This window comes from Amblyomma maculatum, chromosome 4, assembly GCF_055883805.1.
Source record: "Amblyomma maculatum isolate TAMU_Amacu chromosome 4, ASM5588380v1, whole genome shotgun sequence".
Taxonomy (NCBI): Eukaryota; Metazoa; Arthropoda; class Arachnida; order Ixodida; family Ixodidae; genus Amblyomma; species Amblyomma maculatum.
The window spans coordinates 204,963,694-204,991,186 of record NC_139347.1 but is presented as its reverse complement, the minus strand read 5'-3'; the positions used below and the strand labels follow the sequence as shown (position 1 = coordinate 204,991,186).

Genomic DNA, 27,493 nt, shown 5'->3' with positions numbered 1-27,493 from the left:
ATGGCACAGACCTTTTGCTCGTCGTTCCCCAACACCTGCGTTCCCCCATCCTTGAGCAGTTCCATGATGCTCCCACAGCTAGCCACCTGGGTGTCTCTCGCGCATACGGCAGCCTGCGCCGACGTTTCTACTGGCCGGGGCTCTAGCACTCCGTTCAGCAGTACATTGCCGCATGTGAACTGTGTCAGCGTCGGAAGAAGCCCACAATTTTGCCTTCAGGTCATATGCAGCCGATACCCATACCGATTGACCCGTTTTCCCGTATAGGCGTTGTTCTCCTTAGCCCCTTTCCAGTTTCCGCCTCGGGGAACAAATGGATCGCCGTCGCCACCGATTACGCTACTCGGTACGCTATTACCCGAGCCATCCCGACCAGCTGCGCCACAGACGTCGCTGACTTCCTTCTAGAAAATGTGATTCTTCATCATAGTGCTCCTACTAACTGACCGTGGCCGCTGTTTCTTGTCGCGAGTGGTTGACGAAATTCTCCATTCGTGCTTCGTCCGCCACAAATTGAATTGAACATTGAATTGAAAAAAATTTTATTTCCAGTAATATACAGGAAATGGGCCTCGGGCCAAAAGCTACAGCGATAGCTTGAGAGATGCCCGAGGCCCAGTAATGGCAGAGCAACAGGACGTGTGACGTTAAGGCGAATATCTACATATATAACATGAAAATTTTGAAGCACGGAAAGAGCACATATATACAAATGAAACAGCAAGTTAAAAAACAGCACAGTAAATTAACGACCCTCAATAGTGTAACAGCATGCACGAAATATGGCAGAACGTAATGAAAATGAAGTGACTATTATTGTAATAATGTTTAAGGCAAGGAACGGAAAGTACAGAGAGACAGTGCGGAATTGATAAAATATAGCCTAAAGTCCTTAATTGACACGGTAAAGATGTTTGGGTTGTGTATGCTATAATGATTTAATATGCATGGTAAAGTAAAACGAAGGCTCTGGTTACCGTATAACGTCCTCGTATTACGGTAACCGGTAAATTCACGGTAATACGGTAAATTCACCACCGCCTGTCACCCCCAGACCAACGGCCGCACGGAACGTCTAAACCATATCCTCACAGACATGCTGGCCATGTATGTGTCTGACGACCATTGAGATTGGGGCGTTCATCTCCCTTTTGTAACATTTGCCTACAATTCATCTGGTCATTCTACCGCTGGATACTCCCCATTTTATTTATTATTTGGCCGACACCCGTTACTACCCTTCGACACCTCCCAGCCGCGGCAGACGCCACCAGTACTTACGCCAGTAATGCCGTCGCCTGCGCTCATGATGCCCGCCGGATAGCTCGTGCCAGGCTCTCTGCATCCCAAGACTCCCAAAAGTTCCGGTACGACAGCCGCCACCGTGATGTCCACTACACTCCTGGATCTCTCGTTTTGCTGTGGCTCCCGTGACGTCGAGTGGGCTCGTGTGAAAAACTTTAGCCTCGTTACACTGGCCCTTACCGTGTTTTGCGCCCCGTGACCGGCGTCACACCTACGAAGTTGAATCTGTGTTTCCGAAGTCCCCGTCCACAGCTCCAACCTCCGAAATAGTCCATGTGCCCCGTCTGAAGCCCTATTATCAACGTTCTATTTCGCTAACATAGACCGCACCGGGACTGTGCTTTCCCCGCGGGGGGGGGGGGGGGGGTAGTGTTACTTAGCTGTATTCGCTGTTCGTGATGAGGATGAAGAAGTGCAACAGACTCCGAGAAGACGACGACGCTGAGTGTTGTGAAATCGGTGCCCTCATCAACGTTAGTTGTGCGGTCAGCTTTCAGACTGTAAGTCTTCCCCGTAACAATATTGTGGCGTACGGCTTAGAGGTCTGAACACTACACTTATCACCTTGCACTGTTAAACACCAAAAAGCCCCCTGCTACCTGCCGCAGTTCACAGACTGGAAAGTGGAGAGAGAGAACGTCCTACTCCTCACTTGTAGAAGAAGAGGTTAACGAAAAGAAAATTTAGCTAAAGGATACGGTAGATCATCTGCAAGGCAGTTCAGTAGTCTCATTCCAGCCATTGAGGTTAATTATATAACTAACAGCATATTCACTAACAAGAGTAATGCAATGAATGGTAAAAGGACTGTTCTCAAGAACACCCGTCTTTTAAAGGGAGGCTGAAGGGAACTAGGCCCACCAGTTGCTTAGAGTCGGCCGCATCATGCGGTACTTCTAAAGGGGGCGCCGAATCCCGAAAATCGGCTATGGGAATCATGACGGTGCACTTAAACTCCGGTTCGGAACAAGTGCTCATCAGAGTAAAGGCGCTAACTGGAAAAAGCCTCAGTCTCAAAAGACGATTTACCGACAGAGGACTTCGCTTGACGTAAAGTTACGCATGAGGTTGAAGCCAGATTTTCGGGCATCACTAAAACGTCATGAGGATCGCCACCTGTGACGGCGAAATGTTTTCTTTAATTTAAAACGAACCACTGAAGAACCGGCCTTGGTGGTCGAAGTCCTCGATCTCGAATGTCGATAACTTCTCTATCCCGGGGTCCTCGCGATCAGCTTTTGCTGATCGCCAACTCTAGAGCTATAAGGCAAAATATGTCGGATATTTAACCTTACTGGAACCTGATTACAGTGAGCGAAAGCACTCACCGCGGTCATTAGGACGCGCGGCTACTGACGACGAGAACTCCGGTTTGAACACAACCGATTCACATCCACTCCGATGGTGTTTTAGAGTGAACACACTACACGCGGACTACCCAAATCACCACCAGAGCGAATAAGTCCTAGTTTTACCTTGCGGTGGCTTGAACGTCATTCGCCGACTTTCGGCGAATGGGGAAGTAAGGGGAAGACGAGATGGGACCTCGTGAAGAGCTCACGGTCATTCGCCCGCACCCCTGTGAACTCGAGAGTTCCAGCCTGAAGAGAAGGGCTTTTGTTCTCAGCAAGGATATCACCGGCATTTCTCCCTACAGTCAGTGTCATATTCGTCGACACTAAATCAAAGTGACGCCGCCGAATTCAGAAGTTACGTTCAAAGTATGTAAGCTAGCTAGCTCTAAAATCTACTATTTTTGCCTAGCGATCGAAAACCCTGCAGTGTATTGGCGCATTGCCAGCAGCGAGGGAATAACAAATTACAATTGCGCGGCAAAGCTGAGTACAGCTTTTCCTTATAACGTACTTCACCTTCACTTCAATGATTGCTTTGTCGGATCTTGACGGAGCAATTCAAACAACAATGTCGCAGTTAGAGCTGTATTCTACAAATGCCCACTTAGACATCTGCAGACTTACATCCAAAGGGAAATTCCGTGTGCATATTCACGTGGCACGAGAACTCATTATATTCGTGTTTCTACTGAGTAGTGTTATATGCGGAACCCAATATTAAGGATGTGTCGGCCCTTCACGCAAGCAAATGGTGATGAGTTTATTAATTATATAGATGCTTCTTAGATAACGGAATACTTCGCAACAGCAACTAGTTCTAAACAAAGCTACAGTACTAACGGTACGGTTCTAACAATATATGGCAGGTCAGTTTACATCTCACGTAAGTATTAAGATCCGACTGATGATAGCTGAGCCGGCCAAACAGATTCCTTGCCCATTGTGTGTCAGGGATCAAAGATGGTACTGAAACCAAAACACATATGGGCCACGTTGAAGACGCCATCAGTCCAAAAATTCCTTCCTAAGGTACTCGCGCACGTATTCGTACACAACCATCGTGATAGCTCCACCAGTACCAAGTCTAAGAACCTTAGGTGCGAGGCCTTTGTAAAAAGCGAAGAAACCTTCCTCGATGAACACAGTGTGCATGCACTGCAGACACGTCCTGTACTTAATCGTTCCTGGTGGACCAGGCTGCAGGCCTTGGATTCGACTCTTGGCTACGTCGAACGGTGTGTTGATCAAGGACGCTCCTGTAGCCGCGACGAACGCCGTCCCAAGCTGCATGGCGAAAATGGATACTTCGTTCTCCACCTTCGGCAGCTTATCCTTGACTGCAAAGTAGAAGCCCAGATAGAACATGTTGAAAAGACCGTTGCGAATCATGGTCGAAGTCAGTCCCAAATTCAAGCCACGAAGTCCGAACCCGCCTTTCCGATAGATGGCTCTGGTTACGGCGAACGTGCTTGGCTGACTCGTGACTGTGTGCTTGTCCGTCTGTAGACGCACCTTGACAACTTCGAAGGGGTTAACGAATGCCCCTTCGATGAGACCAGCCAGTAATCCCGCCAAGGAAAGACTGGCGACCGTCTGAGGGCCGCCGAAGGTAAACACTGTTCTGCTTTTCTCGAAGGTGAAGAATTTGGCTGCTCGCGTAGGTGTTTCAGCCAGCATTGGTGGCCAGATGCCCTTGTAGATGGAGAGGAAGCCCTCGTTACGAATCATGCGCCGAAAGCAGTCGGCTATTGAAGTGTATGGCAGTTCACCAGGGCGAAACTTGTCCGTTTGCACCTGAAAGCGTGTCTTGACCACATCGAGGGGGTGCATGAGGCAAACTTCGATGAAGGCCGCTAAGCCACCCGATGATGTCTCAATGGCGGCTTCTCGCGACAGCTTGTAAATATCCAGGTGCTCCGACATGACTCTGGTGCCGTTGATCTAATGACCGCTTCTCTGCATGGTATACAAGAAAATAACACTTGTTTGGACTAGTTAATTCGTGAGCCACAAAAGAACACGGCGCGAAGGCCGAGGACAAAGGAGATACGCCTATGACCGGACAGTGGCGCTGGTCCTGTCGCCTATGTATCTCTTTTGTCCTTGTCCTTCGCGCCGTATGCTTTTGTGGACACAGAAAAATTGTACTACCGATGCGATAAGCATTTCGACTCATGCCAGATAATTATTTACTGGCCCGGTGAGGTTACGTACAGTGTTTTACGTTCTTGCACTCTTTAGTCAGTCGTCGAAAGCAGAACCAGGCTGCGTATTCCCCCATGTGAAATAGAGGAACTGCTGACACACAGCACTACACTGCCGTCTGTGAATTTAAAGTGGGAATGGGGTAGTTTGTACGCTAATAAAAGTGTTGGACTCCTAAGCAACGATCAGTTTGGGTAACGAAACCTCATTGGCCATGCTTAGCTGCATACACCTAGTTTCCGCGAAGAGTCCGGCCTTGCCTCAAACGCACGTTCGGACTCTTTGAAGAACAGCCGCACACTGACGCGACCGCGCCCGGAGTACCTCATCGATGCGGCGTAACCTCACAAGACACGCCCGCCAAATTCGTCAGGTAACATCAAATCCTGTTCGGTCACATGACTATAGGACATAGATATGACGTCACTTGCTGGTCACGTGAAACAGTAAGATTACACTTTTCCCCTTGCATTGATTACCCGTAATAACCATTGACTTTAAATCCACAGACAGTGTACAGCGTGTCTTAACCAAGCTAGTTATCAGGTATGTCGATCTTCAACCGTCAACATTTCTTTAGCCACATTTTACCGATCTCTGCGAGGCGTGCGGCACACAACAGCTTGATGTGCCGACGAGGTTCTTATGCTTTGACATGAGACTGAAACACAGGCAGCGTTAATGCATTTTTTGCAATGCGCTAGACTAGAAGCATACATTTCCTTCATTCACATTTCTTCAATTGCTGTGAAAATGAACAAGTTATAGCGGAAAAGGGATGCATGAATGAAGAAATAACTTCTTTAAGGCAGGCGTTTTGCGGTGGTAATCGCAAAAAATTCCTTCAATTTCGGGTCCCGTGCAATAAGCAATGCTTGACTATCACCACTGAAGAGGAAATAGACGTTTCCTCGCTGCAAACAGGCTTCAGTTCTATCCTTTAAAAAATCACTGGTTCTCTGAATGGGTATCATGGCACACCAATGTCTCAGTGGGTAACACAATGAAAGTGCAACAGTGCATCAGATCTTGTTGAGGGCGTCTTTTTCACCTGTGTGCTTGTCTACAAGGCGCAAGCAGAAGAAACTGAAACCTAGCGCTTGCTACACCTCGTACCAGCTGCAATACCAGCTGGCCCTCGAGCGAAAAGCCTGCTACCAACAAATAAAAAGTAACAAGTAGTGTTCTCTCCCTCGGTTCCGTTAGTCAGGACGAATTGCATTACAATCCCCACTGAAGCTAGCAACGTTTGCCATATTTATGTGACAGAACAATAAAAACTCTTCTAAATACGACTTGGAGTATTTAAACTAAGCCCTTGTATGTGAAAGAAAGAATGCCGTTTCCATAAATTTATGCTAAATCCGACCTGTGAGTGCATGCGGTAGCAGAGTTCTTTGTTTACTTGTCCATGCTTCATAGATTCCCCAACAGCGATTATCACGAGAAGTATTACAAAATTAAAGGCATGCAACTTAAAAAATAGAGCAAAGCGGTTTGAAGTGCCACCAGCCAGGTCATAAACGGATGCTTGAAATGCAACTCTGGGGGTTTTTAGATGCTAACGTGTGTTAGTGCAATAAATATCATAAGTTCTGTTCTAAAACAAGGTTGTCGGCGCTCACATCAGCTTAGTATTTCCGGCAAAAGTATCTTGGATATAGCTTTCCCTCCCTTTGTGATTCTCGCTCTCCTTAAGCTGTCAGGTTTTACGAACAGCGCTGAGCATGGCGATGCTATACAAGACGCAAGTTTGTCCAGAAGCACGCAGATGGCGTCCCGGCAGACAACAGCCCGCAGTTTTTTGTTAGCTGTGACTATACTGAAGCGTTTAGGGTGGCTGATATTGCGTTTTACTTTTGCTAGGGTGCGCATGAAACGACGGCTAAGGACTGCACGAAAATGCGGAATTAAAGACTTATAGCAAAAGAAGATGGCGACAGACAATTCACTCATTAAGAAGCGGCTGAGTCTATTCGTGGCCGCAAGTGCCGTTCCCGTCGCCGACTCAAGGAATCAGAAATGAAGTCTACTCTGAGTAAGTCAACCTTAGTTGACGTCAGCTCAGGTGACACAGCAACTTTAGCCTAATCCCAATAAGAAGAATCTGGTTGCAATGTCGCAGGCAATGAAAAGGCTTACTCATAAGGTGTTGTCTATATGCCTTTTCTGGTATTGAGTGGCCTGCTCTACCACCAAAGTTCATCGTTATGCCTTACCCCAGTTTGGTTACCGCACAGGTTGAAAATACCAAAAACCTCGACAACCAGCAGGTGAAAGAAATGCTAGACAACTTATGCGTTTAATGCGGCTGCTCTCTACGATCAACATGCAAACAGTAAAGTTTTCTGCTCAGGTTTTAGACGCATTTGAGCCGCTCTTGGCGGTATTGCAATAATTCAAAATGGCGCAACGAACTAACGCCACCTCATGCGCCGCAGTGCAGTGAAGCAGTGCAATGCCCGAGCCCTGCGTGGCCGTCTTAGTGACCTACGAAAGCGGAGACATAACTACCGCTTTCCTGTGATTGGGATCTCTGAACCCAATATGCCGTATGCCTTCCGCCATTCTGAATATGTTCTGCTGTGGTCTCGAGAAGCCGACGAAATATGCAAAGTGTTGGTGTGTATACGTCAAGACAGTGTTCGCTACAGCTCCACAGCATACGTCACTACATTTGTTTGACATTAACCCTAAAAAGATGTCTTTTCTTGAACTGGAGCTTATATTCTATCCAGAGATGGCTTGAAGCAGTCATATCTATTGTGAACGATCCAGAACTATACAGCTTCTCATACTATTGTGGATGACTTTAATGCTCACCACCCTCAGTGGGGCAGTGCCATAATGAGCAAGCGAGGAAGAGACCTGCAGATGTTATGTATACGCAAGATCTCGTCAATATAAACGACAACTCACCAACGTTTCTACGTGGAACAACCTACAGCAGCTGCTTGGATGTGGCGTTCGCTTCCAGAAGCCTCTACCCCTTTGTTCATTGGTGCAGTGATGTGGAAACGCATGGGAGTGCTCACATACCTACTTACCTATGCATCAAGTGGTTCGCAGCTACCACTTCGTCTCGCGTGCAATGCACAAACTTGCCCGCATTTAGGACATCTGTGGAGACTTACTGCGTTCCCCTCCAGTCACCATCGCAAATAGAGGGCCTGATTACGTCCTCTCTCAGCGAGAACACTCGTTGTGCTGTATGCCTGCGTCAGTGTCTAGAATCTACGTGTAATTAGAGAGGCTTCGCGCGATCCATCGGTGGGCTGAAAGGAAGTACAGAAGAACGAAATCCGCGTACGATCTCGCCCATTCTCGCCGAGCTCAACGGCATGTTTTACGCCACACTGAGAAGGTTAAGATGACAACGCTGGGGACAGTTCTACTCATCACTGGATCCCCATAAGCCACTGTCACGTATCTGACATGTTACGAGAAGCTTGCGCTCACCTCCGCAAGGAAGGCAGCCTTTCAGTGCCCTGGACCTTTATCAACACCGCAATGAAGTTGACGTAGCAGATTTCTCTAAAATGAATGCGGACACAACACCACAGGCACAGTCACCAGTTTCAGAGGTGTTTGCGCTAACGTCACCGAAAGAACAATACGACTTGCCCTTTTCAATATCTGAATTAGACGCCGCACTTGCCTCTTGTCGGCATTAGTCTGCGCCTAGTCATGACGGGATTTATTATTCAACTTTATTAAAGCTAGGCAAGGATGGTCGAACTGCGCTACTTGTTTACTTCAATGACATATGGGCTTCTAATACTGTTCCTGAACACTGGAAGATTAGCCGCCTGGTTTTTTTTTAAGTCTGGATAGCCCCCTTTCAAGCTTACTTCATACCGGCCAGTTTTCCCAGCAAGCTGTGTTGGAAACATTATGAAACGAATGGTGCTGGCTGGACGTGAGTGGTTTCTAGAAACTTATGATCTTTATCTGAATATGATGACTGGATTTCGTCGGGGACGCTCTTCCATTGACAGTGTCATCGACCTTGTGGCGACATTAGGACACGAAAAGCGTCACCATCGACTAGTAGCTGCTGTCTTTTTAGATATAAAGGGGTCTTACGACAACGTCTTCCATGATTTTGTTTTCGATGGACATGACGGTTTGGGAGGTGGTGGCTGGCTCTACCTGTGAATTGTGAGCTATCTCAAAGGCCACTCTATTTACATGACTACACCTGGTGGAGATTCCCTATTAGGTCAGTCGGGGAGTTCCGCAGGGAGGAGTCCCTAGCCCAACGAACCACCATGGGGGGTGATTAACCTTCGGAGCACCTACGTGTTCCCGGGATACTGAATAAAGCAATGGGGCCACTTAGTGGGCTCGAACAACTTACTCTGACGCACATCTGGTCAGAATATCATAATTATATTCACGTATACACTGACGGATCTGTGTAAGCACAGGCATCCGCTGCAGCTGTGGCCATACTGGCTTAGAAAATGACTCTCCGTTTCCTTTTGGGCCATACTTCTATGTCAACCTCTGCTGAACTTGTAGTCCTTTGGAAATCTATTCGTTACATATGTGGGGAACCACCTCAGAAATGGAGTATATTCACGGCCTCAAATGCATTGCCAATTTTTGAAATTTTCTTACGCCACATCGCTTACCGATCACTGGCACTCAACGTCTAGAGCCCTTACATTTTCCCGACTGCAGGTCCACAGGATAATGTTTCAATGGATCCCTGCCCACTGCAGGCTCCATGAAAATGAACAGGCCGATGCTGAAGCAAAAAGTGCCCTCAGTGCCCTCATCTAATCTTTACTTACCGTCTCTCGCACAACGTAGAAACTTTTTGCGCCTATGCTTTTTATCACAAAATTTATCATCGCAAGTTATTGCACTCTCGTTTTATCGCTACACCCCCTATCGCTATTCTCGTGTTGACCATTAACATGAGACTGGATCTATTTTTTTGCCGTACTAACACTTTTTTGTATTCTTTCATTCCTCGCACATCGAAAGAGTGGAACCACCTTCCCGCTGCCGTGGCTTGTATACGGGATTATGCTGCCTATCGTCAGGCTCTGATGACGACGTTTTTATCTGATGCGAATCATTAGTTTCTTTATGCTGTATAATTTTCTTCGTTTTTTTATTATTTTTTTGGTATGTTTGTTCAGCTTCTTGTGTTTTATTTGTTACAGTTGTTGTTTCTGGAATTTTTTTTCCGTATTTCCTTGACTGCTTCGAATACTGTATGTTGCGACATTTTAACTACGTTGTTGTGCCGCCTGTAACAAAAAAACAAAATCTTGCGATGTTTGCTTGCCCACTCCCATCTGTAATGCCTCGGTGCTTGAAGGTGTCGAAAATAAATAAATAAAGTAACGGTCTTTTGCAAGAGTGAATACCACGTGTGTTCTTACGAACTGTATGAAAAATACATACAGCAGCTTGTTGGGCTCAGTCAGAAGCCCGACACATCCGTCTAAGAAGACTCGATCGAACACTGACATTTTATGTTCCGCTTGAAATTCTTCGCCATCATGCATGCTTGCTACATAAACTTCGCTTAAAGGTGGCTTCCACACGCAGGTACTTGTACTTAATTGGACTGGCGGAATGCTAAAACACCCCGAGACCACATAATTATTGGTTTTCTCTGTGCATGCGCGTGAACAGAAAGTGCAGTTTCATTGAAGCGTTTGGACCTCTGTCAGAGGAGTGGCTGCTGGGCGCTTGGCAGGACAAGGGGATGTGAGTCCAGGCAGTGTGCGCTCTTCGCCGTGTTTTGTGTAATTAAGGTACTTAAGGTACTTTGTTGTTGTTAATTAAACCGGAATGTGTAAATTTCTTAAAGTAGCGAAGTAAATTAGCGTAAACAATACTCAAGTACCATTTTGAGCTTGTGCTCCGTATTTTTTGACGTAATCATCATTCAAATAACACCATATATTTTTTCAGGGCCGAGCGAGCGAAAGAACATGTCTTCACAGTATGAAAGAGCAATGAACAAGCGTAGAGGGGGAGCCTCAGTTCGCAAGCCGAGACAACGTTTCGGCAAGGGGACTTGTCTTCGTCTGGGCAACGCGATCAACACTGGCGGGGTTATAAACACGGTTTTACTTTCGAAGAAGAAAAGCCAAGGAGAAGGGTGGCGGAGAAACAAGTAGGGAAAGGCGCTAGGCTCCGTTGTAGTGCTATGACGTGTAGTGCTCGATCTTTGTAAAGGGCCCTACCCTCTTAATCACTATCCCCTTTATCCGTGCTTCTATTAGAAACACGCAGTTGTAATTTGCCACATCATGTGAATGACTACCCGGCACAGATATAAGGCCCGGCATAACATATTCGTCTGAGGGTATATCCGTGTCCTGAGGTTAAGGGCCCTACCCTCTTAATCACTATCCCCTTTATCCGTGCTTCTATTAGAAACACGCAGTTGTAATTTGCCACATCGTGTGAATGACCACCCGGCACAGATATAAGGCCCGGCATAACACATTCGTCTGAGGGTATATCCGTGTCCTGGGGTTGCATAGCAGTCCAGATCTCTGGATCCCCGGCTTCTGTTCGGATCTCAACTTCCTATGTGAAAGCTGCCAACTCGGGTAGCACTCTATACGACCACGAAGCCTGCAATCTATGTGGTCTACCAACTCCCACATGCCGGAGACACGCTCGTGGATGAGTTTGTGCTCACAGGGGCGATTATATACCAACGCTGTGTTTCCCGCTGAATGAGAAGCAGTCGCAGATACCTTCTCTTATTCGCCAAGAGCCACCTTCATCTTGCGCATCCTTAACCCAGCGGTCACCATAGCCCCCTCCTCGCGCTGTAGCCACACTTTGGCATCGTCTCATCCCTGCCCCATTCCGATTGCGCATGCTTTCGCTCTCAGCACGCAGCCCCCAAGAAGCTCCCCATTGCTTCTCTCTTGTTTCCCTAACTGCGGGCAGGGGATTTGAGCAAGTGACCACGGAGACGGTGAGACCTGCAACGCAGCAAAGTGTGGTAAGAATCTCTGGCTTCGAACAGGCCGCCATTAGAAACTGACCCTGGCAATTTTCAACGCTAGAACTCTAGCTAGTGAGCGTAGTTAAGCAGTGCTGTTAGAGGAACTAGAGGGCATGAAATAGGATGTGATAGGGCTTAGTGAGGCTAGGAGGTCATATACTATACTGAAGGGCGACATATATTGTGTTATTGAGGTTTACCGGAGAGGCGAGAACTAGGAGTAGGTTTCCTTGTCGATAAGGATATAGCTGGGAATATAGAGAAATTCTTAGCATTAAGGAGAGGGTGGCAGGCATGGTAATTAAGCTAATAAGCTGTATAAACTGTATGTTATGCAGGCATAAGAACCTACATGTAGTCATGATGACAGGGCAGTTGAAAGCTTCTACAAATATATAGAATCGGCAGTGTAGAACTGGGGAGTGTAAAGACGCAGTATACTTGACTAATGAGTGACTTCAATGGCAAGGCAGGGAAAAGGCAGTCAATGACTATTGCATTGGTTCTAGGAATACCAGGGGGAGTTACTAGTTGAGTTTGCAGAACGCAATAACTTCCGAATAATGAATACCTTCTTCAGCAAACGGAAGAACCGAAAGCGGACATGGAAAAGGCCTAACGGGGAGACTAAAATAAAACTGACTTCATACTGTGTTCTAACCACAGCATTATGCAGGATATATAGGAAATCGGGAAAGTGCGATGCAGTGACTACAGGATGGTAAGATCTCGAATTTGTCTAATTCTGAAAAGAGAACGAAACAGATTAGTAAAAATAAAGTCCATCAACGAATTAGCGGTGAGGGGGAGAGTAGAAGTGTTCAGGACCTCAATATAGAATTGATATTCAGCTTTAACCGACGATGAGTAGATTCGCATAGAAGCAATGACAATTGTTGCAGAGATATCACTACTGCGTGTGGGGTAGAAGTCGGCAGTAAGACAGAAAGGATACCGGTGAACTATCTAAGGAGACAAAAGATTTTATTAAGAAACGCCAAAGTCTGAAAGCGTTCAACCCAACAGGCAGCCGATAGAACTGGCAGAACTATCAAAGCTAATCAATAAGCGTAAAGTGGTCGACATAAGGAAGTATAAGATGGGAAAAATTAAGCATTGAGTAGAAAAGTATCCAATAGCTGCATCATACCGGTATTCACCCATGGTACGGAAATGTGGAGGCTAACCAAACGGGTTCTTTCTACTTAGATTAAGGACAACGCAGAGGCCTATGGAACGAAAAAAGTGGAAATCAAGATAAATAAATGGACATGGGCAGATCATGTAGTGCGTATAGAGGACAACCGATGTCCGCCTAGGGTAACAAATTGAATTTAAAGGGAAGGAAAGCATAGCATGGGGTGGCAGAAATTTAAATGGGTGGTGAGGTTAAGATGTTCGCAGGGATAAAGAGGGTGCATCTAGCACAGGACTGGATTAAGGAGAAGAATATGGGAGAGGCCTTCGCCCGGCAGTGGGTAATGTGGGCTATAAAGATGATGATTCTCGTACAAACATATGTGCACAACTTTGTGCACCGCCCCTAAATGAAGAACAACTATTAAGAATGCCGTGTTATGAATTGAGTTTTAAAAAATGCACAAATATGGACTTAGAATCTTAAATTTTAAGTGTTTTCAATACCTGGGGTTGGCAGACAACTCAACTATTGAAAACAGGTATTTGTAAATAGCAAAGTATAATCAAACAAGACACATAATACCACAAACCCCCTCCCCCCCCCCCCCCCCTACACACACATCTATCTGTACCGGCAGTATCAAACTGCTCAGTACGTTCTTACGCCTCATCGAGAATGCGCGGGAAACAAAGGAATAACAAACAAAGAACTTGCAATAATTGTTATTTAAAGTACGCGGCGGGGAAAGGCTACATGTTAGTACATGTTGCAGACAATCTACACTCCAGCGTCACCTCACGCTACGTTGGAGCGCGCAGCGAGAAGCGACCTCGCCGTGCGCTGGCGTGGGTTACGTCACAGCAGCGAATGACCGCTACGCAAATAAGAGACATACGTGCGTAATTAGGGTGGTCAGCTTTCCTAGCACGATATCCTCCCTCATCCCCCCCCCCCCTTGTCTTTAAACGAATTTGCAGTTATCTGATCCTCTCCAGCTGCTTTCCCCCTTTTCATAGTTTCTAACGCTTTCTTAACCTCGTCCTTCGTCACTGGCGTATAACGTCTGAGAAGCTCTCGGCGCCTGCGTGAACGCTGACGCCGACATCTAGCACGAAAAGATCTCCGCGCTTCTTTCGAGTTTCCTGGTATCTTGTACGGCGCGCATGCGCACACCGTCAATTCCAGTTCGTCGTCTACAGCTCGTGATTCTACGAAAGTGCTTAAGGATTTCCCCTCTATTCTTTTGACAAGCGATATACTTCACGGAAGCCACGAGTGACGCATCTGAGGCAGACGAGCAAATGCGCATCGGTATTTGTGTCTCGACGTGTACTGCGACTTTGGCGGAGCTGTGGATGAATGCGCTTTAGCAAATGACGAGAAAGTCCGCAGAAAATGAAGCGGCAAAAACCACACGCAGCTCGAATGCAGAGGGCATGCCTTGACGACGGCAGTATACCTATATTGCCTTCAAAACTGTATTTGTTGTTTTTTAACAGCCACCAGCATGCGGCCTTATCACTCTGATTCTGGATCTCGTAACAGTCCTGTATTCTTTGTTTGTTAATGCTCGATGTCGCGCGACACACCTTTATCAGTTTCGCGGCAATATATCACTAGAGGTCGATGAATCATCTGAGGAAGCACTGTGAGTGTTAACTTCCTTCTGTGACTCGTAAGGCAGTCCGAAAGTGCATATAGAACAACGGTGGCCATATTGTTATTCTTCGTGAGCTGTGGCGTTTTAAACGATTCAAGCGGGAAACAGATATCATTATAATGCAAGACAGGCAGAAAGGTTTCGCTTAGTGATCCCTCTCTAGTATGCCAATCGGGGTAAAGAAGAGAGACGCTTCTAATCACTTACACAGTGCATGTCCGGTCGATCTTCTTTTTCTCTTCTTCCATCATTTGCCCATATCGTGCATAAACCTCTATCTATTCCAATTCTCCTCTCCTTCGGGGCAAGCACCAAGGGGTACGCATTGAAACCAGTGAGCGCATCTGTTTACGAATCTATAATTACACCCAGTATAGTCCTCTTCTAGAATAAGAATTTGGTGCCTTTTATTTTTATTTTGTATTTTTAAATCAAATCCTAATTTAAGACCAAAATTCGGTGGTGTAATCAGTGGTTATGCCTATATTATTGCATTGCAGGAATGGACATGCGTCCCGGCCCATATTATGTTGGCCTAAATAACGTACAGATTGCGAGGAAACTTTGTTTAAATCGTGTGTCTTGCTGCGCTGTCGCGCAGGACGCTGGGTAGCAGCATGTGGTAACTGATGTAACACATATAGTTATGCTGGTTACATCGACTTGCCGTGCAAAGATATAATCAATACAAGTTACATTTTGGTAGTGGCTTGAGGTGGGTTATTGCAGCTGGGATCCAAAGTAGTTCGCGCATAAAAACTGGCAATCACTGCGATTTCTTAGCGTCCACATTAAAGTCGCGCAGATGATGAGGGGAACGCCCATTCAACCGTGCTTAGTGTTCTCGCCTGTAGCTTCCAAAGGTGGTCCCGTCCCCGTCGCAAGCTATCTCGGCAATGGGCAGCGGCAAGCGTAGAAGGTTCTGACGATGCCATTATATGAGCTCATAGCGTGTTATCAAAACAGGTGGCAGTTTACGAGTGGGATCATCATCATCATCATCTTCATCATCATCATCAGCCGGACTATATCCACTGCGGGGCAAAGGCCTCTCCCAACCCGATCCTGTACTAGCTGCATCCGCTAGACACCTGAGAATTTCTTAAAGGGTCACGACAGCTAACATTTGAGCATGAACTGTTGTTTGCTTTTCACTCCACATACGTTAAATTATATATCCTCGAAATTTGAACTCATTCGGTGCCGTAGATAGTTTTAAAATGAATTTGTATTACTAATATTGAAATCACTTTTCTGGTCTGGTAACCATTAGCAACTGACGTCACAGTGAGATCTCATCCCCATGTCATCTGCTACTCGAGGTGTCGGCTGCACTCTTGCATGCACGCCTTGGACGGGTGTCACTGAGAGCTTTTTTTGTATTCAGCTACACTATTTTATTCGCATATTCTTTTTTCCTTTACAAGCCTTTGCAATAATCTGCGACCTTAGTGACCCTCGGACTTGTTTTGGACTTCGTCTAGAGATTGTCGAGGAGGCCGTAATCGATGGCTTCATGCTGTATTTATTTCAGCATATAATTAGAAGCACATTATTCTTCCGTTATGAGAGTAGTTTGTTTAGCAACAAAACGCTCCCGCACATAAAAAGGCGCATATCCAACGTTTCCTGAAAGTGAAACGTTGAAAGTGAAAGCGGAGAGTGGTTAGCGTTGTGCTGCTGATTGCAGAGCTATTTCCCGACTCTCGTTCGGTTCAAAACAAAAAGGAAATTTCAAACAAGCATACTTTGACGCGAGAGAATACCTTGCGGCATTAGAGAAGCAGAAAAAGCTTTCAAACGACGAGCTACCCCTTGACTTGCTGTTGCATGCGCGTGTTAGTAAAACGTAATTATTCCCAGATGGTAAAGCTTTTTTTTTTTGCAAAAATATGTTCAGTCTGGCCGCTGCCAGCGCGCGAAAGCATGCGCCGCCACCGCTGCTTCAGCCCCGCCATCGCACAATCCATTGAGATTCGAATGCGCTTCACTGCGACCGACTCCCGGGCCAAATGGCGTCTCGTGAGTGCTTTAACATAAACACAGTAAACAGACACCGTTTATTATGTAGTGTGTGAAACCTAAACTCCTACAGGAATGCGCCGATTCGCGGATTACGACAGCTCCCCCAGTGTGTTTGCTCAATGCCTTCTCAAGAAAGATGCCTGCAGCATGCGCCGAAAACCCGCTGCTCTTACCTTTCCCTATTTCCTCCTTTCCACCTGTGGTGGTAGCTCGCGATCCTTACGGCGCCTGCCTGCAACAAGCATTTGCGCATGCACGTTCAGGACAGCCGCTGCCGCCTCGACACCACACCAACCCAACCCCATTTGCAGAGATAGGGGGCCATCTGGCGCCATCTCTCAACGACCGCATGCAGCTGAAGGCACAACGACTTCAATGGATAAGCGTGCTATGACACAGACATCTTTCTATACAAGGTATTCACTGACGCTCTGTGCGCGGTGCATTGTGGGTAACTGAGGCGCAGTCGGCCATTTTTGTGTCCACGGAACGAACAGAGCGAACGTACGTATCAAGTGCTGTCGTGTGGTTCTACAAGCAGTGGCATCCGCAGCTATATGTTGTTTATTGAGCTATCGTAGACTGTAATAGACGCGTGCACAGTGTAAACAACGAAAGCTGAAGAGCTGCACGAACCGCCTCAAAATTTAAAGTTTCGGAAGACACACGAACAACTCCACACGAACGAGACACGCCACCGAGATGCGACGTCACGTATGGCTGGCACGGCTCAATCGCACAAGTATCATGGAATATGAGAAATGTATGTCAAAATGGGATGGAGTGGAATCTTCTGTGCCCTAGCAGCCAGCTCTAGTCACTATCCGTGCACGACTGTTCTTCACACACTCGGCAGACACATTCCCGATAAAAGAGCAGCGCGGCAATGTATCGCTTCTATTCATGCGCATGCATGCAGCGCGTCGCCAACACCTCCTCGTCGTGTTTTGCTGCAATAAAATCCTTCAAAGAGGGCTCGCTAAACTTTGTATTTGCCGTATTTGTCTCATTCGATCTGAAGAAGTCGGATGTTCGCATCGTCTGTGTCGGTTGCTAATCAAAGCAGACCGCATGCAGATTCGGCGAAGGAACGTAGGTGGGCAGAGTTGTTTTGCAGAGCGTTTGAAGAACTTTATAAACTTATTTATCTCTAATAACAAATCAAGTTTAGCTTGGCCAAAACTGCGCTGTATTTCAAGAGTTTTGTTGCAAAAAGTTATTTCGAACCCGCAAGGCAACGAGGTGGCGCCACCGGTGTCATCGCTGTGGCCTGTGGCAGCGGTTTCTTTTGATTCCTTTCCGCCACAGACGATGCAAACATCCCACTTCATCTGGTCGATTGAGGCAAGTACACCAAACAAGTTTTGTATAAAAGATACTGACTGCCAAGCGACATTTCTATGCAGAATATCAGCTACAAAAACTCAGCGGTTTAGTTGGTATAAACGTTGGACAGCACGCACGTAATTGTACAAAGAGTGAGTTCGTCTGCTTCAACCGCGGCTCTTAACCCAGCCGCTTGTAATGTAGTTGCGTTCTTCGAGTGGTCCGTAGGCTTGCGATTGGTTTCTTGTGACGAAGCTCGTCCGTAGGACAAGGAAATCATTAATGTCTCACATATTTATGCGTGGACACAGGCCGACGCTTACCGTGCAGTTGCGCATATCGACTGCACACGGGTCGGTAGCAAAGTTTTGTTTCGTACAGGTCTATGTCCGCATCGCGCACACTTTGCCGATAAATCGAAATGACACTCATGATACCGATTGAGTTTTCATAACAACGGTGCTGTCATGAGGCAGAGTGACAGAGCAAACGGACGCGCACGAACAGCTAAGCTAACCGCCGCGCCATGCTAGTACTAGTCAGAACAGGACGCAAAGATGGCGTCGGCTGCATACAGACGTCACCTGTGACATCCCGTGAATACCCCCTATAGGAGGCGATGGTTTGCTTACCCACAAGCAGCGCCACAGCTGCCGGCTGCGCTCGCCAGAAAGGGTCACATCGACGCTTCCCGCCAAATGTGCACGCGCTTTTTGATGTAGGCAGTCGTCAATTTGGGGTCACTACTGACAGAACTACACTCGGCGGCCACATTCAACCGTTAAATCTCGTGAATGTGCGTTCCGTAATGGCCGAAACTCTATAGACCAACACCGATCTGTGACGTAAGCACGATGCGGTGGAGCTTCTATCGCCAGAGTGGTTCGACTGGGGGTGAAAAATAGGCTTAGCGCCCATATGAATACATGGAAGCGAAATATTCCAAAGCAGTTTTCTAGTTTCGCGGGTCATCTGTTATGTCGTTATTCGGTACACAGCAACAATGTACGCCGTGGAAAAGATCGTGGAAGTGTGAAATCTCATTACCGAGGCGAAGTATTTTTAAAACACCGCAAAACGCACCGTGGTGCGAGTTGAGAGGGCGGCCCATAGAAATACATGTAAACACAACTTACCACAACATTTTGCTCGGTTCAGCAGCGTTGAACCCTTGTCATTTTTTGGTGAACGTCTTGTACGATGCCCCGGCGTCATTGTGCATGACACACTACATTCTCTTGCAAGTAATGTCAGTCTGACGACTTGCGGGACCGCTCACAGCACGATAAACTGACCATGCACTGGCAGACGACCATGTACCACCCGCTGTCGCTAGCAGACGCTCCGGAGCTAGAGGTTGCCGCGGTGGAAATCGCCAGCTACGCTGTCGTCTGCTGCAATGCGCGAATCTCGTTCGGTTCATACTGTCGTATGGCGCTTGATAACGGCTTTTTAAATGTAATTCTGTCTAGCACGTATCACTGGAGCGACAGTATTATCAAGCGTATTTACCCTATGCGGCAGCATATCAAACTGTAAGCAAAACTGCGCAATTCGCTACACCCAGCTTGCCTTTTGGCGGTGTCATGATTCATAACACAGGTTATTCGAGGAGTTTTAAAAGTAGACTGCCTCCGTAATGACGCACCATACTTTATCACACACTTCTTTAAAACGCTGGTCAACGTTTAACGACCGGTCACCACTTCTGATGCTCTGCAAAATGAGAAAAATGTTCCGGTAAGTTGTGTTTACATGTATTTCTACGGGTCGCCCTCCCAACTCATACCCGAACATGTTTCGCGGCGTTTTAAAAGTACTTCGCCTCGGTAATGACATTTCATATTTTGAAGATGTTCATAGTTGCTTTCTACTGAATAACGACATCACAGTGGCCCCGCGAGATGAGCACACTGCTTAGAAATATTTCGGTTCCATGTATTCCTATGGGCGCTAAACCTATTATTTATCCACAGTCGGCTGCGACGCCGCGAGCGCCCCCTTTGTTTGTAAACACGGTGTTGGTCTATACCTGATCCCCCATGTACTCGCGCTAGGCCTACTCGTCACGGAACGGGCCGGTAGTTCGGCGCCGACAAATATCTCTGGTCAAGGTCATTGATGAAGAGAAGGGGAACATATAAAATGTTGCCGCTTGTTTTCTTTTTTATAACACAGTTAAGATACAGAAGAGCACAGCCGTTCAAGTTGTTCGCTCATTGAGTGTCAAGTTCTCGCTATGTCTCCGAACGCGATCCGACCAAAACAGATCGGGCGACCGTCCGCTGAGTAGTTCTGTCGGCGTCGCGGGGCTCAAAACTCCACAGTATATTGATAGGCGACCATTCGTCGTGGTGGCGCCGTTGAAGGTGTAATACGTCGGTAAGTAGGTAAGGAACCTAATCGCGCCCAGGCCACTGACTGTGACCGTGTCGTATGCTCAAAAAATAAAAATAAATAAAACGCTTTCGTGCGGTAACATCTTCATCAAGCACTCCCGCATGAGGGACGACTACTATTTCAATTGTTAAAAAAATAGGAAACGTATCCTTTGATATTGCAGCCTTTATTGCAGACGATGCTCCATCGCGTATCATCTGTGACGACACATGAGGACCTCAAAATGGCGGTCGCTCTTGGTAGGAAGAACGTCCTGATTCCGATTTCTATCGCATTCTTTTTTGTAATATGTGCCGCTTGCTAGGCACTAAAACTGTGCGTGTAGAATCGCACACATGTATATTATTCACAGAAGTAAAAAACAGCAATGCATCGACCGACCCTGTCATCGCCCCTTTAACCTCATCCGCCCACCTAACTTTCTGCCGCCCCCTGCTACGCTTTCCTTCCCTTGGAATCCAGTTTGTTACCCTAAGCAACCATCGGTTATCCTCTCTTCGCACTACATGTCCTGCCCATGCCCATTTCTTCTTCTTGATGTCCATTAGATTGTCAGTAACTTGAGTTATTTCTCTGACCCACTCCACACTCTTATTATATCTTAACGTTACCCCTACCCTTTTTCGTTCCATAGCCCTCTGTGTTGTTTTTAACTTAAGTAGAACCCTTTGCGTTATCATTCAAGTCTCAGCCCCATAGGCGAGTATAGGTATTATGCAGCTACTGTATACTTTCCTCTTGAGAGATGCCGGTGAGCTGATAGTTATAATCTGCGAGTACTTGACAAATGCACTCACTCTCTATCTTATTCTCCTAGTAATTTTCTTTCATGGGCCAGGTAAGCAGCCACTACCTGTTCTAAGTAGACATATTCGCCTACCACATCCAGTGCTTCGTTACCTATTTTAAGCTGTTGTTCCTTCCTCACGCTGTTAAATATTACTTTAGTCTTCTGCTTTAAAGACTTAAAGGCAGCGACCACTTCATCCTAAAACACATGATCACCCAAGACAGGAAATTGGGACAAAAAAGAGGAAACCCACAAAGACTCACGGACTGGGATAAATTTAGAGGAGAAACCAGAACACATCGTCTGGGAGAATGGAGGACAGAAAAATGGACTGAACAGATTCGCAAGCACGTAAGAAACAATAAAAACATTGTAGAAGAAGATGGCGCTCCTGCAATCATGGATCCGCACTTCCTGCACATGTGGGAGGCCAAAAGCAGCATAAAAAAAAATTTAGGGACAGAGGCGGATTAGAAACCTAAGAAGAAGAATCCACAGACTCAACAAAGGGATTGACAAATACGCCCTAAAAATATGCGAGAAAAATTGGCTTAAAAGTTTTGACAACATGAAGAAACAAATGAGTCTCCCCAAAACGTGGAACATCTTCCGCTACCTGTAATGCCCGAGCAGTCCAGTACCAACTCGAGCATAAATCAGCGGAAGACACGTCTTTGAGGGCATAAATAAGCACCGCGTGAATCAGCTCAAAGACATCTGCGTTGAAGGTGGCGTCAACCAAAATCTGCCGACATACCGGGGACTAGAGAACCTGGAACTAGACCGATTCATAACAGTATACCAGGTCAGAGCAGGGGTAGCCAGCCTCAAAAGGAAGTCCGTTTTTGGACCGGACGGTATAACCAACAATTTAATCAGCGAGTCTATTGTCAGCCTCACTAAATACACGCAGGAAATACGAGAGAAGGGGGAGCTCCCCATGTAATGGAAATCACAAACGTCATGTTTATACCCAAGCCAGAGAAATCACACAAGTTAAAAAATCTAAGACCCATTTCCCTCACATCGTGTTTGGGGAAGCTGATAGAGAAAGTGGTCTAAATAAGACTTGTCAACTATATGGATGCAGAAGGATTGCGGCCTTATGAAATGGTTGGCTTCCGGATGCTCTTCGACATGCAAGACGTCACGGTGGAGACTCAAACATGACATCATGGACAAGAGAAAAACCAGACAAAAAAGTCCTCCTCGGCCTAGACTAACTATGGCCTTGGATAATGTAAGGCACTACGATCTCATAGAGCTAAACATTGGTGCATGAACTTTCGCTTACGTAAGCAACTTTCTCTCAGAGAGAAGGCGCGAGTTGAAATTCCTAGAGACAGAATCCCCAATCATCAGGACAACAGGCAGGGGCACGCCACAAGGTTCGGTGCTCTCCCCATTGTTCTTCAACATGGCAATGATGAACCTCCGGTCCCTCCTCAAAACATTACCAGGTATCAAGTTTAGGCTCTACGCAGATGGTATCAACCCCTAGCTAAACACAGGCTCGGACAGAGAACTGCAAGACAAACTCCAGCGCGCGGCTAGAACGGACACACAGTACGCGGATAACATAGGCCTGAAGTGTTCACCAAAAAAATTGGAGCCGCTGATCTACGCGAACAAAAAGAAGAAGCCAAGCTTCAAAATCACAATGGCTTGTCAAAAAGGGCTCCAGGTTAATCAGACTAAGGTCTTTGGACTCATCATCTAGGCAAACTACAGAACTACGCTGTGCATGTAACGGGTCTCATCAGAAGGGTATCTCTCAAAAACGGGGGACTCAAAAAAAAAAAGAGCCTGCAAAGATTAGTGAAGACTTCTATCATCGGTAGGGTAGGATATGCGACACGCTATCTAAACCTAACATCGAGGGAAAGGGAACAAATCGACGTCGGAATAAGGAAGAGCATCAAAGGCACACTCAGCCTTCCCATCGGCACCTCCATGATATGACTGCTGGGAGGGGGGGTACACAACACATGGGAGGAATTATGGAAGCCACAAGAATAGCGCAAATGGAAAGGCTCAGTAAATCCGAGACGGGAAGGCAAATTCTAGAATTGGTAGGGCTCCATCACGACAGAGGGACGGACCCCAATATTAACCTTAGCCAAAACTGTAGAACCAACCTGTACATCCCATCCATACCAAGAAACACAAGGCCCATTCACAACAAAGAAAGAAGAGAAGATAAAACCAAAGCCATCAAAAAGGAGATGAGTATTGTGTTCTCAGAACACTTGAGATGAGCGAGCTAAATCTTAACTGCACGCTGCACACTTCCGCCCCCACAGGAAAATTGGGAGCTGCAGTAGCAGCACTGGTGGACTAAACCGGAGACCCTCTAATCACGGCATCGATAAAAAACAACGGCAGTCATCGCTGAAGAAGTAGCAATTGCGCCAGCCTGCGTCGGCACAACAGCTAAACTGATAATAAGTGACAGCTAAACAGCCATTTGAAACTTGACAAAAGGAAGAGTATTCCATTTCATTTCTTTTCCATACCTTACAAGGGAAGTGGCGAGGAAAAAGCTGCGCAGGGCAGCTTGAGGTACCCACCACCCTGGGTTACATATGGCAGCATTGGCAAACAGACGTACATTAAGTAGACAGAATCTCACCAGCAATAGAACGCATTTACAGAAAATATTCGTAAAAGGTTTTCTACTTCATACAGAAACAAACAAAAAGAACGTGAAAAGTTCACTGAACTACACAGAGGGTATTATACAATGAAATCAAGTAACAGTCACCTACAAGATGTTATACAATGGAATCAATGAAACAGCAGTTTGAAAACATCTCGGTGCACTACGTGCAGACGGAAGGTATTTCCTAGGAAATTATTTTTTTCTTGTGTTTCAATGGTAACCGGGATATTGCTATGCGTTGCGCCATTACCCGCGTGATCCCGACTAGCTGCGCTACAGACGTCGCTGATTTCCTCATTCACGACGTGATACTACAACACGGTGCCCCTTGTGAACTACTCACGGATCGTGGTCGCTGCTTCCTCTTCGGAGTGGTTGACGAGCTACTTCGTGTGTGCACCGTCCGCTACAAATTTACCACCGCCTATCATCATCAGACCAACGGCCTGACAGAACGCCTCAACCGTACGTTCACAGATATGTTATCAATGTATGTCTCCGGCTACCAACCGGATTGGGACATTAATCTACCCTTTATAACATTTGCCTATAACTCTACTTGTCATGATACCGCGGGCTACTCCCTTATATCTGCTCTTTGGCCGACACCCATTACTCCCCTTTGATACATCGCTACCCACTACTGACGCCACTACTAGTACGTACGCTCGTGATGCGATATCTCTTGCTTGGACCACATGAGGTCTGCAGTATAGTCCAAAAATAAAAAAATAAATATGCTCGCCACATTGCTCGCGACAGGCTCTTTGCTTCCCAAGGCTCCCAGAAATCCCGTTATAACAGTCGCTATCGCGATGTGCACTACATCCCAGGCTCTCTCGTTCTGCTCTGGCTTCCATCACACCGGGTGGACTTGTGCGAAAAACTTCTACCACGCTACACAGGCCCCTACCGTATCTTGCGCAGAGTCACCGACGTCACAGAAGGAATCGAACCTTTGAACCCGAAGTCTTCTGTACCACGAGCTTCCGAATTGTGCATGTGACACGACCCAAGCCGTATTATTCGCGCCCTGCTTTGTTTACCTAGAACGCACCGGGACTGTGCTTCTGCGGCGTGATTTCCACTGGTAACAATATGGCAACATCTTGTGCTTTATGGCTGTTCAAAAGGTGTGGTAATGTGATTGATATGATTTGCACACCAAAATTGGTTCTACTAGTCGAGACGTACCAGAGTTCAGGTTTGCGAAATCGGTAGACCTGCACGTTGCGCGTGAGATAGCAAGATTACTAAGGTTATCAAGACGTTTTAAGGTTTCTTTTACGTATCGCTCCATTAGTTTCACCTCACATTGTCGCGTAAACAAGGCCCCTCACAGTTGCGCTGGGGCAGGCTTGGAGTTCAGAAACAGCGTTATAGCTGTCTTGGAGCTAGCACACTTCTTCGTTCCCTCACCTTTCTGCGCGTCTTCGTCGTGAGCGCATGCTACATTAGCCCCCCCTCTCCCCCCGTTAGGCCGGACAGGCCGAACAGAGTCATGTTGGTCGTTTCTTGAACGGCAGTATTCGTGACAATATGCAAATGTTACGTAAGGTAATACTTCGTCCCATGTCTTGTGATGGACGTCCACATACATCGACAACATGTCGGCAATGGTCTTGTTCAGACGTTCCATCAGGCCGTTTGTTTGGGGATGGTATGCAGTTGTCCGACGATGGTTGGTGCCACTAAGAATAAGGATATGCTGGTTGAGCTCTGCAGAAACTGCTGCTCCTCTGCCTGTAATCAGGACCTCTGGTGCTCCATGTCTGAGGAGAATTTGAAGAACGGAGAATTTCGCAACTTCAAAGGCTGTAGCACGAGGAATAGCAGAGGTTTCCGCGTAGCGGGTTAGGTAGTCAGTTGCTACTATAGTGCACCTGTTCCCACACGTGGAAGTAGGGAACGGTCCAAGCAAGTCCATCCCTATTAGCTGGAATGGTCTAAACGGTGGGATAATGGGCTTTAAAAGACCGGCTGGCTTTAGAGGAGGAACCTTTCGGCACTGGCAGTCACGGCAAGTTCGAGCATAATGTGTGCCATCACTTGACAAACGAGGTCAATCGGCGTCCTCATGGGGCAGGCCGTGGAAACGTGGTGGATCTCGCTGCTGGTGGAGCAAGACCGGAGTCGTAGATACCGGCGGATTCATAGCGCTTACACCAATGTTCCTTGTTAGTTTGTGGTCAGAGAGAGGACCGCACTCGGGGGTAGACCTTGCAGTCGGCGACTGCTCTCATGTACTGGGGTCTCTACCTGAGGCGTGCGTCCTGGCCTTGGGTGCCGGCTTGTAGGGGGTGTCCGGTGCATGAAAGTCGTACCCAGAAGCTCCACCAAATGTCGCGTAAACGAGGACCCTCACAATTGTGCCAGGCAGGCTTAGAGTTCAGAAACAGCGTTAGAGCTGTCTTGGAGCTAGCACACTTCTTCGTTCTCTCACACCTCTGCGCGTCTACAATATAACTGAAATATTTGGACCATGTAAGATTTTTTGAACATGTAACCTGTGTGAGCCCTAAACTACAGGTTGTAAATTGACCGCAATGCCCATTTCTGCCGAGAAAAAATACTTTAATATTTGCCGGAGGTTGTTCCCCATACCAAAAAAGGCACAGTTTAAGTATGACATAAACAAAGATGTGTACAACAATGGTTTTATTTTAGTAGGGACTAGCTGAGGGACTAGCTCTGCCTGGACGACACTGTACAACTGAACAACAGCTGAACAACAGCGGTATTAGGGCACCGCTACGAGCAGAAGGCGTGAATCGGCTAAGTATTGGGCGGCTAGTCCTCTTTTTTCTGTTTTCCCCTGCGCATTCGCGCTTTTCTCCGTGTTGATAACTCTCGCAGACAGATTGTAAGTGTAAAGTGATGTCTACGCAGTCTCCCGGCCAGGGGCGCTCCCCCTGGTCGGCTTTCATTACTCCTCACGATCTACCTCTGGAAACGTTCCAACGATGTGGCGTTCCAAACATTCCTGTGGCGCTGGTGCCCAAGGATGGCGGATTTATTAAAATGAATAACCCTGGGACTGTTCGAGCTGCTCTCCAGGCAGCCTCTACCCTGTATGACTCGATCACAGAAGTGAGGCAGTTTGGGCGTGGCGGGATACTGTGCCGATCTCCAGACCTCAATTGCGTGAAGGATCTGCTTAAATGCAATTCATTTGGATCACTTCAGGTGAGCAGCTTTATCCCTACTCATCTTGCATGCACAAAGGGATTAGTCCGAGGAGTAGACTCTTCTTTAACTCCAGGTGAGACCCTCGACCTTCTTTCGGCGGCTGGTGTGGTAGCGGTGTACCGTTGCAGCCGGGAGGTTAATAATACGCGGGTACCAACAGAGTCGGTGATTGCCACATCTGCGGAAACTTCATGCCCGTCAGAGATAAAAGCATGGCCATTGATCTTCCGTGTGGATCCTCTTGATTCTAAGCCACTGCAGTGCACTAATTGCTGGCGATATGGTCACAGTGCTCGTGGTTGTAAGTCCTCCGTGCGGTGTTCCAAATGTGGCGATGGTCATCATTCGTCATCATGTTCACAACAACACGACAAATGCTGCCTTTGCGGTGGAGCCCACGCTGCAAACTCCTTGGAGTGTCCATCTCGAAAACAGGAGCTGCAA

General features: G+C 47.0%; 1 protein-coding gene and 1 pseudogene across 5 annotated transcripts in view; one reads left to right on the top strand and one right to left on the bottom strand.

Moving 5' to 3' along the window:
• LOC146194041 (uncharacterized) overlaps positions 1 to 27,493 on the top strand; it is a 267,564-nt gene that overhangs the window by 148,117 nt on the left and 91,954 nt on the right. The window lies entirely within an intron of this gene.
• On the bottom strand, positions 3,183 to 4,583 carry LOC146194044 (mitochondrial 2-oxodicarboxylate carrier pseudogene; annotated as a pseudogene).